A 12,711-nucleotide genomic window follows, 5' to 3' on the forward strand; every position below is an offset into this window, starting at 1 on the left:
GTCATCCTTACATCCTGTTTGATGAAGTTTCTGTTTATAATTTTTGTTAATTGGTTAATTAGGTTGTTTTCTTTTTGTTTAGTTTTGAGAATTTTTTTATGGTTTGTATTCTCATTACGGGTCCTTTCTCAGATACATGATTTGTAAATATTTTCTCTCAGTCTGTACCTTGGTTTTTTATTGTCTTAATAGTGTATTTTATAATTTTTTCTTTTATGGATTGTGCTTTTGATCTCATGTCTAAGAATTTTTTTGCCTGTTGTCTGGTAATGAAGATTTTCTCCTATGTTTTCTTCTAAGAGTTTTATAGTTTTTCATTGTATTATTAGACCATTAGTCCATTTTGAGTAAATTTTTGTATAAAGTACAAGGTTTGGGTTGAAGTTATTTTTTATTTTTGCACATGGATATCCAGTTTTTCTAATACTATTTTTTCCTATTGAATTGCTTTTGTACTTTGTAAAAAATGAATTGACTTAATTTGTATGTGATTATTCCTGGACTTTCCAGTCGTTGCATTGATATGTGTCTATCCCTTTGCTAATGCCGCACTGTTTGCTTACTGTGGCTTTATAGTATTAGAATTGGTTTTAAGACTGTGGCTAAGTACTGAGTATTAAAATTGACTCTTCCAACTTTATTGTTCCTTTTCATAATTGTTTTATTTATCCTAGTTTTTTTGCTTTATATGTAAATTTTAGAATCAGCTTCTCTAATATCTACAAAAAACTTGCTGGGCTTTTGATTGGTATTCTGTTAAATCTAAAGATCAGTTTGGGGAGAATTAACGTCATTACTATATTTTGTCTTTCAATTCATGAACGTAGTATATCTCCATTTATTTAGGTAGTGTTTTATTTCTTTCATCAGGATTGTGTACTTTTCTGCATACATTTCCTATACATATTTTGTTAGTTTGTACCTAAGTATTTACTTCTTCTGGAGCTATTGTAAATGTTTTAAATTTTTTTTGCTTTCCAACTGTATGTTGATATTATATAGTATGTCTTCTACATTATGTCTGTTATGTAGAAAATATGTAGATGATACTATATATTACATTTTTGCGTGTTGGCTTTGTCTCCTGTGACCTTGCTAAATTCACTAGGCAGTGCTTGTAGAATGTTTCTTGGGATTTTCATGAAGGCAGTCATGTTGTTTTTGAATAGGAACAGTTTTTTTTTTTTTCCAATATTTCTTGCCTTATTGCATTAACTAGGAGTTCTAGTACAGTATCAAATACGGGTGAAGAGAGTGGATATCATTGCCTATACATCAATTGATAGTATCAAGTGATTCTTATTTCTATTGGGGGGTTACATTGATTGATTTACAAATATTGAACCAGCATTGTATTCCTGGGATAAACTCCTCTTGGTTTTGGTGTATTATTCTTTATATGTATTGCTGGATTCAGTTTACTAATATTCTATTGAGAATTTTACATCTATGTTCATGAGGGATATTCATTTATAGCTTTATTTTTTGTATGATTGACCCTTGAACAACATGGGTTTGAACTGTGTGAGTCTGCTTCTATGCAGATAGTTTACAGCATTGTACTGTAAATGCATTTTCTCTTCCTTATCATTTTCCTAATATTTTTTTTTCTGTAGCTTTATTGTAAATATGTAGTATATAATACATATAACATACAAAACGTGTTAATTGACTATATTATCAGTAAAGCTTCTGGTCAACAGTAGGCTATCTACTAATAGAAGTTATTAGTAGATAATTTTTTTGAGGAGTCAAAAAGTTATATGCAAATTTTCAACTGGCAGGGAGTTGGCACCCCTGCCCCCCGTGTTGTTCAAGGGTCAACTGTACTTTTGTTTGTCCGGTTTTGGTAAATGAGCTGGGAAATGTTCCTCCTCCCATTTTCTGGAAGAGATTGTAGAATTGGTATAAATTTCTTCTGTAAATATTTAGTTGAATTCTCCGTCGAAACCTTCTAGGTCTTGACATTTCTAGTTTGGAAGGCTTTAAACTCTGAACTAAATTTCTTGAATAGTTATCACACTATTTAGCTTACCCAGTTCTTCTTGGGTGAATTTTGGTAGTTTGTGGTCTTTGAGGAACTGGTGTATATCCTCTAAGTTGTTGAATTTGTGTATTTAGAGTTGATGTAGTATTCCCTTATCCTTTTAATATCTGTACTGGCTCTAGAGATACCCTTCTTTCATTCCTGATACTTGTAATTACTGTCTTTTCTCTGTTTTTCTTTTCCCAACAGTCTTGTGCATAGTTTATCAATTTTATTTATCTTTTCAACAAATCAACTCTTAGTTTCATTGATTTATTTTTGTTTTTCTCTTTTCAGTTTTATTGATTTCTGCTCTTCATTATTCACCTCTTTCTGCTTGCCTTGGGTTTATTTTGCTTTTCTCTTTCTAGTTTCTTAAGGTGGAAGTTTAGATTGTTGACTTCAGACCTTGTTTTTTTTTTTTTTTGTAAACATAAGCATTTAATATTATAAATTTCCCTGTAAGGACTGTTTTAACTGCACCCCACAAATTTCGATGTGTTTTCATTTGATTCAAAATATTTTTAAATTTCCCTGGAGACTATTTTAACCTGTGCATTACTTTGAAATGTGTTAATTTCCCAGTCTTTTGACATTGTCTTGTTATCTTTCTGTTAATTGATTTCTGATTTTATGCCATATAGACAGGCCATATATACTTAGTATAATTGATTTCAGCTCATTTAAATTTGTTAAGATTTGTTTTATGACCCAAGATGTGGTCTGTCTTGGTGACTATTCAATGTATACTTTAAAAAGAATGACTTCTGCTGTAGTTTGGTGATCAATGTGTAAAATGTTGATTTCGTACTTTTGGTTGAGGTCATGATCTTCAGTACTTTATTATTGCTGGTTTTCTTTCTACTAGTTCTATTACTGAGAGGGTAGTTTAGATATCTCTAATATAATTGTAAGTTGGTCCATTTTACCTTGCAGTTCTCATTTTGTGTTTTGATGGCTTATTGTTAACTTCATATGCATGTAAGATTGTTATGTTTTCTTGAAAATTTACCCCTTTATTATTATTGCTCTTCATCTCTGGTAATTTTCTTTGCTGTGGAATCTGTTTTGTCTCATATTAATAAAGTCATTTCACCTTTCTTTTGATTAGTGTTTCTTGGTATATATTTTTTCCACCCATTTACTTTTTTTTTTAAGTTTATTTATTTTGAGAGAGAGAGAGAGAGAGAGAGAGAGAGAGAGCGCGCGCGCGCAAACATGCAAGCATGCAAGCAGAGGAGGGGCAGAGAGAGAAGGAGAGAGAGAATCCCAAGCAGGCTCCATGCTGTCAGAACAGAGCCTGATGCAGGACTCGAACTCATGACCCACGAGATCATGATCCAAGTGGAAATCAAGAGATGGACGCTTAAGTGACTGAGCCATGCAGGCACCCCTCCACTCATTTACTTTTAGTTGCCTTGTATCATTACATATTAAATGAATTTTTAGAGATGGCATATAACTGAGTCATTTAAAAAAATCCATTCTGACACTTTGTCTTTTGTGTTTAGACTATTTATATGTAGTATAATTAATGATATGTTTTGGTTTAAGAATATCATTTTATTGTCTGTTTTTTTACTTGTTTTCTGCTTTTTTTTCCTGTTTACCTTACCTGCCTCTTTTAGGGTATTTGAACATTTTTTTAGTATTCCATTTCAATTTATTTATTGTGATTTTTGAGTGTATTTGTTTATAGTTTTTTTAATGGTTGCTATAAGGGATTACAAAATGTGTACTTAAACATTTCGGTTTATTTAAATCAGTATTTTACCACTTTAATTGAATGTAGAAACTTTACCACCTATAGGTATCTTTACTCTTCTCCCTTTATGTTATAATTGTATTATTTATATATTACTTCCACATGCTTTGAAAATCTTATTAGACAATGTTCAAATTTTTGCTTTCAGTCTTCAAGTGAACGTAAAGAAACCTAAGAGAAGAATAATTTATTTACTGTTATATATATCACTGCTGTTGCTCATTTTTTATTCCAGATGTTCCAAATTCCCCTCTACTATTGTTTCCTTTGTTCTTAAGATCTTTTTAGCAATTCTATTAAAATAGGTGCTGATGACAAATTTTCTTAGTTTTTCTTCATTTGAGAATGATAGATCTATTTGCTACATGTAGAATTCTAGTTAATAGTTGTTTTGTTTCAGCACTTTAACATGTAGAACCCTAATTTTAGTCCTTATACCATAATTGGCCTTTTGATGCCATGACATCAGTTTAAACCTTGGTGATGACTGAGACTTTTAGGGGGAAAAGTGCTTCCTAGTAAGTGAGTTGGTACTTGACCGGGAAGGAGAGGACCATGTGGTGAGGTGGACATCAAAAACGTGAACTTTACAAGTATCCTTTGTTATGGAAATATAGTTCATCAAGTGACCCTTGTGGTATTGGTGTGGGGAGTATGTGCCCCCAGGGGGCGTTCATTTAAGGTTAATCATTACCTGTGGCAATGGTGACAAAAATTCCATTTGCCAATTGTGAGTAATTTAAATAGAAGTTCTCTGAGGAGTCTATTGTGCTTCTCAAGTAAACTCGATGACTCCTCTTCTAGGGGAGGTGGAAGTGTCATTGAATGCTTTCCTAAAGAGCCCAGCATAGTGTATTCTGAGAAGTGGAATGAATTCTTTGGTCAACTCCAGAGGGGTGTAAGGAGTAATGGTCCTTGTCCTTACAAGGATAAGACAAGTGAGGCCTCATATTGGGGCCTTAGTATACATAGGGATGTATCACCTTGATTTATATTTTCAAGTTTTCTTTCTTTTTTAATCTTTATTTTTGAGAGACAGAGAGAGAGAGATGGAGTGCAAGCGGAGGAGGAAGAGAGAGGGAGACACAGAATCCGAAGCAGGCTCCAGGCTCTGAGCTGTCAGCACAGAGCCCAATGCAGGGCTCGAACTCACTAACCTCGAGTTCATGACCTGAGCCAAAGTTGGACACTTAACTGACTGAGCCACCCAGGTGCCCCACCTTGATTTATAGTTTCGATGTCTGTGAGGCAAGAGATTCTTGGAGTTCTTTACCCCCAAAAGATCAACACTAAAGCTATGGCTCAAAGGTTTGTAAAAATGTGCATATGGGGCCATTTGTTGGTTAGAAAGTCCAGTGCTAAAACAGCTGTCAGAGGTTTTGCTAATTGTACTGGCCTTTGGGTCCCATCCTTTCTTAGGGACACCCTCACAAGGGGATGAAAGCAGCAGCATTCCATTGAGCTCCATCACATATGATGGTAGAGATGCTGTCCATAAAGTGTGTGAACTCCAAGTTCTGTTCATTCAGTTGATCTAAGGGGCTCCCCCAGTAGCCATGGAGAGGGGTGACTTTCAGCATTGTGGCATTAGAAAAGGGACTGAGAACAGGGGAGTCCACCCCCTTGTACAAGTGGGCAAAGGGGCCCAGGTTTGGTTCCATGTTATAGCTGTGTCAAGCTTGTAGGGAGGTTGCTTCCATGACCCAAAGCATAGTGGGGAGCTGAGTGTGGACGGTCATAGGCTCAGGTTCTTTGGGAGCCTCTGTTTCCAGGAAAACTCAGTATATGGCCAGCAGTTTCCACTCCGATGATGCATAGTGTAGGGCTGGTAAGAGCCCTTACATCTGAAGCCCCTGGGCAATATGTTGTCATTACAGGTGGTTTGGAGACTCCAGGGGGCTTGCAAGTAAGGAAGTAAGTTTAGGAAGTAAGTTCCTAAAGCCTCTTTAGTGAAAAAGTCTCTGAGGGTGTGAAAAGGAGTATTTGTTATTAATTTCCTAGGCCTGCTGTAACAGAATACTACAAATTAGGAAACTTAAACAACAGAAACGTATTGTCTCACAGTTCTTCAGTCTACAAGTCTGAAATCAAGGTGTCAACTGGGTTGTATCCTTTTGAGGGCTAAGAGAGAAGGGTCTTCCAAGCCTCTCTCCTTGGCTTCTAGATGGCATTGTCTCCCTGTGTTTTCACATTGTCTTTCTTCTGTGTATATCTGTGTTCTGTGTTCAAATTTCCTCTTTTTGTGAGGATACTAGTTATACTGGATTAGGGCCCACCCTAATGATTTCATCATTAAAACATTTTTTTTAAATGTTCATTTGTTTATTTTGAGAGAGAGAGAGAGAGTGAGCAAGGAAGGGGCAGAGAGAGGGGGGAGAGAGAGAATCCTAAAAGACTCTGCACTGCCAGTGCAGAGCCTGCTGTGGGGCTTGAACCCACAAACAGTGAGATCATAACCTCAGCCTAAATCAAGAGGCATACACACAGACAACTGAGCCACCCAGGTGCCCTCCTGATGGCTTCATCTTAACTTGGTCATCTGCAAAGACCGTTTTTGCAAATAAGGTCACATTCATAGGTACTGGAGATTAGAACTAAAACATCTTTTTGGAGGACAAAGTTCATTGTATAACAGGTCCCATATTTGTTAAGCCAATTTATAATTGCTAAATACTTAATTTTAATTAATTATTCATTGTGTCAGAGCATCTAGGCCTACGATGGGATATTTTAGGGTAGTAGTTGCTATGACCAGGGGAAATTTAGGCAAGACAATAGTTCTGATGGTTAAAATAAGGCATACCTGTTGTCCTATAGATTATATGTAGTAATTTTCCTAAGATTATAGGGGGTACTTTGTTTACATTTAGTGGGATCTCCAGGCATAAATGTAATCTGAGCCCCACTATTGATTAAAATCCCTGGAGGTTTGCCAATTGGTGCATTTTAGCAGATACTAAAGTTAATTCAGAACCTGTAACATATATAAAAATTCTCAACAAGATACTAGCAAATAGAATTCAACAGTACATGAAAAGAATTATTTATTATGATCAAGTGGGATTTATTCCTGGGATGCAAGGCTGGTTATTTCTACACCACATTCCTAAAATAAAGGATAAGAACCATATGATCCTCTCAGTAGATGCAGAAAAAACATTTGATGAAATACATTCTGGATAAAAACTCTCAACAAAGTAGGGATAGATAAAACAACCTCAACATCATAAAGGCCATATGTGAAAGACCCACAGCTAATATCATCCTCAGTAGGGAGAAAGTGAGAGCCTTTCCCCTACGGTCAGGAACAAGACAAGGATGCCCACTCTCACCTTTACTATTTAACATAGTATTGGAAGACCAAGCAATCAGACAACAAAAGGAAATAAAGGGCATACAGATCAGCAAGCAAGAAGGTAAACTTTCACTATTTGCGGACAACATGATACTCTATGTAGAAAACCTGAAAGACTCCACCAAACAATTGCTAGAGCTAATCCTTGAATTCAGCAAAGTTGTAGGATATAAAATCAACGTGCAGAAATCTGTTGCATTTCTGTACACCGATAATGAAGCAGTAGAAAAAGAAATTAAGGAATCAGTCCCATTTATAATTGCACCAAAACCAATAAGATACCTAGGAATAAACCTAACTAAAGAGGTAAAAGATCTGTGCTCTGAAAACTATAGAAGACTTATGAAAGAATTGAAGAAGATGCAAAGAAATGGAAAAGCATTCCATGCTCATAGATTGGAAGAACAAACATTCTTAAAATATCCATACTACCCAAAACAGTCTGCGCATTTAATGCGGTCCCCATGAAAATACCACCAGCATTCTTCACAGAGCTAAAACAAACAACCCAAAAAAATTTGTGTGGAACCACAGAAGACTGGAATAGCCAAAGCAGTTCTGAAAAAGAAAAAACTGGCGGCATCATGATTCTGGATTTCAAGCTATATTATAAAGCTGTAGTCATCAAGACAGTATGGTACCAGCACAAACACAGACACATAGATCAGTGGAACAGAATAGAAAACCCAGAAATGGACCCACAACTATATTGGTCAACTCATCTTCGACAAAACAGGAAAGAATAGCCGATGGAAAAAAGACCGTCTCTTCAACAATGGGTGTTGGGAAAACTGGATGGTGAAATGCAGAAGAATGAACCTGGACCACTTTCTTACACCTTACACAAAAATAAACTCAAAAGGGATGAAAAACCTAAATGTGAGACAGGAAATCATCAAAATCCTAGAGGAGAACACAGCAACCTCTTTGAGCTTGACCAGAGCAACTTCTTACTAGATATGTCACCAGAGTCAAGGGAAACAGAAGCAAACATGAACTACTGGGACTTCATCAAGATAAAAAGCTTCTGCACAGTGAAGGAAGTAATCAACAAAATTAAAAGGCAGCCTAACAGAATGTGAGAAGATATTTGCAAATGACATATCTGATAATGGGTTAGTACCCAAAATCTATAAAGAATTTATCAAACTCAGCACCCAAAAAACAAACAACTCAGTTAAGAAATGGCCAGAAGAATGAATAGACACTTTTCCAAAGAAGACATCCTGATGGCTAACAGATGCGTGAAAAGATGCTCAACATCACTCATGTTCAGGGAAATACAAATCAAAACCATGATGAGATATAACCTCACATCTGTCAGAATGGCTAAAATTACCAACACAAGAAACAACAGGTGTTGGCAAGGATACAGAGAAAGGGGAGCCCTCTTGCACTGTTGGTGGGAATGCAAACTGGTGCAGCTACTTTGGAGAACAGTATGGAGGTTCTTCATGAAACTAAAAATAGAACTGCCCTACAATCTAGCAATTGAATATTTGGTATTTACCCAAAGGATACAAAAATAAAGATTCGAAAGGGTACATGCATCCCAGTGTTTATAGCAGCATTATCAACAACAGCCAAACTGTGGAAAGAGCCCAAATGTACGTTGACTGATGAATGGATAGGGAAGATGGAGTGTGTTTCATCAAGAGAATGAAATCTTGCTATTTGAAACGATGTGGATGGAGCTAGAATGTATTATGCTAAGTGAAATAAGTTAATTAGAGAAAGACAAATACCATATGATTTCATTCATGTGGAATCTAAGAAACGAAACATGAACACATGGGAAGTGGTGGGAAAAAAAGAGAGGGAAACAAACCACAGAGAATCTTAGTGATAGAAACAAACTTAGGGTTGTTGGAGGGAAGTGGGTGGGAGATGTGCTTGATGGGTGATGGGTGTTAAAAGAGAGCCCTTGTTGTGATGAGCACTGGGTGTTGTATGTAAGTGATAAATCACTGAATTCTCCTGAAACCAATGTTGCATTGTATGTTAACTAAAATTTAAATTAAAAACATGAAAAGTAGGTTTACATATTTTTAATAATTTTTTAAAAAGTTTTATTTGAGAGAGAGAGTGTGTGCGCACAAGCAGGGGAGGGGCAGAGAGAGAGGAGAGAGAGAATTCCAAGCAGACTTCATGCTGTCTGTGCAGAGGCGGACATGGGGCTCGACCTCATGAATTGTGAGATCATTGCCTGAGCTGAGATCAAGAGTCAGATGCTTAACTGACTGAGCCACACAGGCGCCCCTAAACATTTTTAAATTAATGGAATGATAATGTTCATTGTAAACAAGTTTAATCAACACAGCCGAGTATGAATAAAAAGAACCCTGTATTATAGAGTGATGAAAGCTCATTTATCTTTTTGTTGTATAAGTTCTTTCAGTAAACTTTGGGGTTCCAGTTGGGTCAAATTGTGGACCTTTGTTTCAATTTAATTTTTTTTTCCTCCTAAGAGCTTCAAGTCAGTATTGTCAGGGCTAGGAGCCTCCCTCATGGCACTGGTTGCTTTATAGGATTTAAGGACCCTGGTGTACACTGGCCTTGAATTAACCCCTTTGCTGTGCCCACTGCTGCCGTGGATGTTTTCTCTACAGACTTGGGGATCAGGATCTTTGTTGTGACAGAGGCGTGGACAATGGAGTGATGGGTGCAGTGGACCAGTACAGGGCCCACAACCCAGAGGGTAATGCTTTGAAACCATTCTCTGCTTTAACCTTGCCTTTTCTTTCTGTGCTAGCCTTTGATTCTCTGTCTTTGTCTCTCTTTCCTCCCCTTCTCCCTTCCCTCTCTCCCTCTTCAAATTTTCTCAGTATTCTGGCATTTTCTGTTTTGTGCAGTAACTCATAGTGATGATCTTCTGAGTTGTTACAGGAAAGATTTGGGGTTCTGGTGACCTGCCTCTTCCTCTACAGAATGCCAGTCAGTCTCCAGGAGGTTGGGGTCTAGATATCTAGTAAGGTTATTTGTGTCTAGTGAGGAGCAAATGGGATGACACATGCGAGCTGGGGCCAAGTCCTCCATGCAGATGCTGGTGTTCCTCTGTCATATAGCAGGTTGGAGGTGGGCTTCTGAGCTTTCACTGATGGCAGAACTGAAGGTTAGAGATGTTGACTGATCTTATGCCTAACTGCTTGTAAAAGATTGAATTTGGAGAATCAGGTTTTCATTCCAGGACACTTCTCTCACACTTGTGCAAAAACCCAAAATTTTGCAAACCCGTTCTTAATTAAAAAACTCAGTAACAATTCTTTCATTATTTAGTTTTTAGCAAAAAGACAGTAACTTGTTAAAAACACAAGTGCCATAGTTATTTGGCCTCTCCTCTCACTTGTCTTACTTTAAAAAAAAAAGTTTTATTCTGTGTGGCCTTAGTTTGTTACATTAAGAGAGGTTGTGGTATCTAAAACACTACCATTGTTACTTGAAAAACAAATAATCCAGTGAAGAAATGGGCAGAAGACATGAATAGACACTTTTCCAAAGAAGACATCCAGATGGCCAGAGACACATGAAAAGATGCTCAGTGTCACTCATCATCAGGGAAATACAAATCAAAACCACACCGAGATACCACCTCACACTGGTCAGAGTTGCTAAAATGAACAACTCAAGAAACAACAGATACTGGTGAGGATGTGGAGAAATGGGAACCTTCTTGCACTGTTTGTGGGAATGCAAACTGGTGCAGCCGCTCTGGAAAACAGTATGGAGGTTCCTCAAAAAATTAAAAATAGAACTACCCTACAACCCAGCAATAGCACTACTAGGAATTTATCAAAGGATACAGGAGTACTGATTCATAGGGGCACATGTACCCCAATGTTTATAGCAGTGCTTTCAACAATAGCCAAATTATGGAAAAAGCCTAAATGCCTATCAACTGATGAATGGATAAAGAAGATGTGGTTAATATATACAATGGAATACTACTTGGCAATGAGAAAGAATGAAATCATGCCGTTTGCAGCAGTGTGGATGGAACTGGAAGGTATTATGCTGAGTGAAATAAGTCAGTCAGAGAAAGACAGATATCATGTTCTCACTCATGTGAATCTTAAGAAACTGAACAGAAGACCATGGGGGAAGGGAAGGGGAAAAAACAGTTACAGAGAGGGAGGGAGGCAAACCATAAGAGACTCTTAAATACAGAGAACAAACTGAGGTTTGATAACGGGGTGGAGGAGAGGGAAAGATGGCTGATGGGCATTGAAGAGGGCCCTTGTTGGGATGAGCACTGGGTGTTGTATGTAAGCGATGAGCCATGGGAATCTACCCCCCAAACCAAGAACACACTGTACATACTGTATGTTAGCCAATTTGACAATAAATTGTATTAAAAAAAAAACCAAAAAAATCTACCATGTTGTTTGGTCAGTTGCATTTACACTGAGTTAGTAAAATTATATCTTCTGTGCTAGTGATCCTTAATACTGGCTGAATATTAGAAATACTTAGCCACTTAAAAAAGGTAGTGCCCAGGTCCCAGAGCAACTCAACCAGAATCTCAGGTGACAGAACTCAGGCGTGGTATCAAAGATATGTGTGTGCATGTGTATAGAAGTGTGTATATGCATACCCCTCACCCAGTGCTTCTGAGGGCTGAGAACCTCATTCCAGGTCTTTTTCTATGACTTAAGCAAACATTAGTGCTTAATTTAGAGATGCTATGTGATTTTGTATTTGCAATGTATAAAAATGTACATATTTCAAAAACCATCTGTCTACCCTTTGGCCACCTGTGCCTCTAGCCCCACATTTCCACTGACACTTCACGTTACTTAATTATCCAACAGATCATTGAAGGCTTACTTCTTGGCATGCATTGTTCTAGGTACTTGGGATAACCAAGTACCAGATGAAGAGGGGGAAAAAATCCTGTCTTGGAGCTTATATTTTAGTTTACGAATGATTGCCAATTTGGTGAATGTAATGTAGTATTTTATTGTTTTAGTTTATATTTTTATAAACATGAGTTTAAGTAACTCTTCATAGCATTAGTCATTTGGGATTTCTCCTGTTTAATATCTGATAATTTTCTTACAGAATACGGGAGTTTCTTGAGTACTTGACACTTGTTGGTTTTAGTTATTTTTAGATACTCCTGTTTGTAATATGATATCTCTTTCACAGATTTATATGTGTATTTCTAATTATGTAAAAAATAATTCATTTAGTATTGGCCTTCTAGGATAGGACATGTTTATACTTCAAGGTTTAGGTGAGCTGTGTCTTTATTTGCTCTGTAAGGAGTTTCATGACATTTGTTCTTGACTGAAACCTAAATTGTCAGTGGTCTAAAGTCATGGTTTTCAACTTTTGGGTCCCAAACTCCTGAATTATACTCTGTCAATGGTGGTGGTCCTGTGTAGCAGTGGTTCTCGGTGGAGTAGGGCAATATATGGAGTTAAAAATGATTTTTGAATCATGCTCCCATTACACATCCTCCCTTCTTTTGGACGCACTTGGGGGTCACTGGATAAAAGCAGTTCACATGAAATTCAATTAGGTGATATCAAAGCTAAGTTTCTGGGGGGCACCTGGCTGGCTCAG

General features: G+C 37.1%; 1 protein-coding gene across 1 annotated transcript in view; it reads left to right on the forward strand.

Moving 5' to 3' along the window:
* The window catches only part of HERC2 (HECT and RLD domain containing E3 ubiquitin protein ligase 2), a 274,285-nt gene that overhangs the window by 22,704 nt on the left and 238,870 nt on the right, over positions 1 to 12,711 (forward strand). The gene's annotated exons all lie outside the window — the stretch shown is intronic.

This window comes from Lynx rufus, unplaced genomic scaffold (assembly GCF_022079265.1).
Source record: "Lynx rufus isolate CCGP_SWC_20201006 ecotype Redwood Valley unplaced genomic scaffold, mLynRuf1.p SCAF_21, whole genome shotgun sequence".
Lineage (NCBI taxonomy): Eukaryota > Metazoa > Chordata > Mammalia > Carnivora > Felidae > Lynx > Lynx rufus.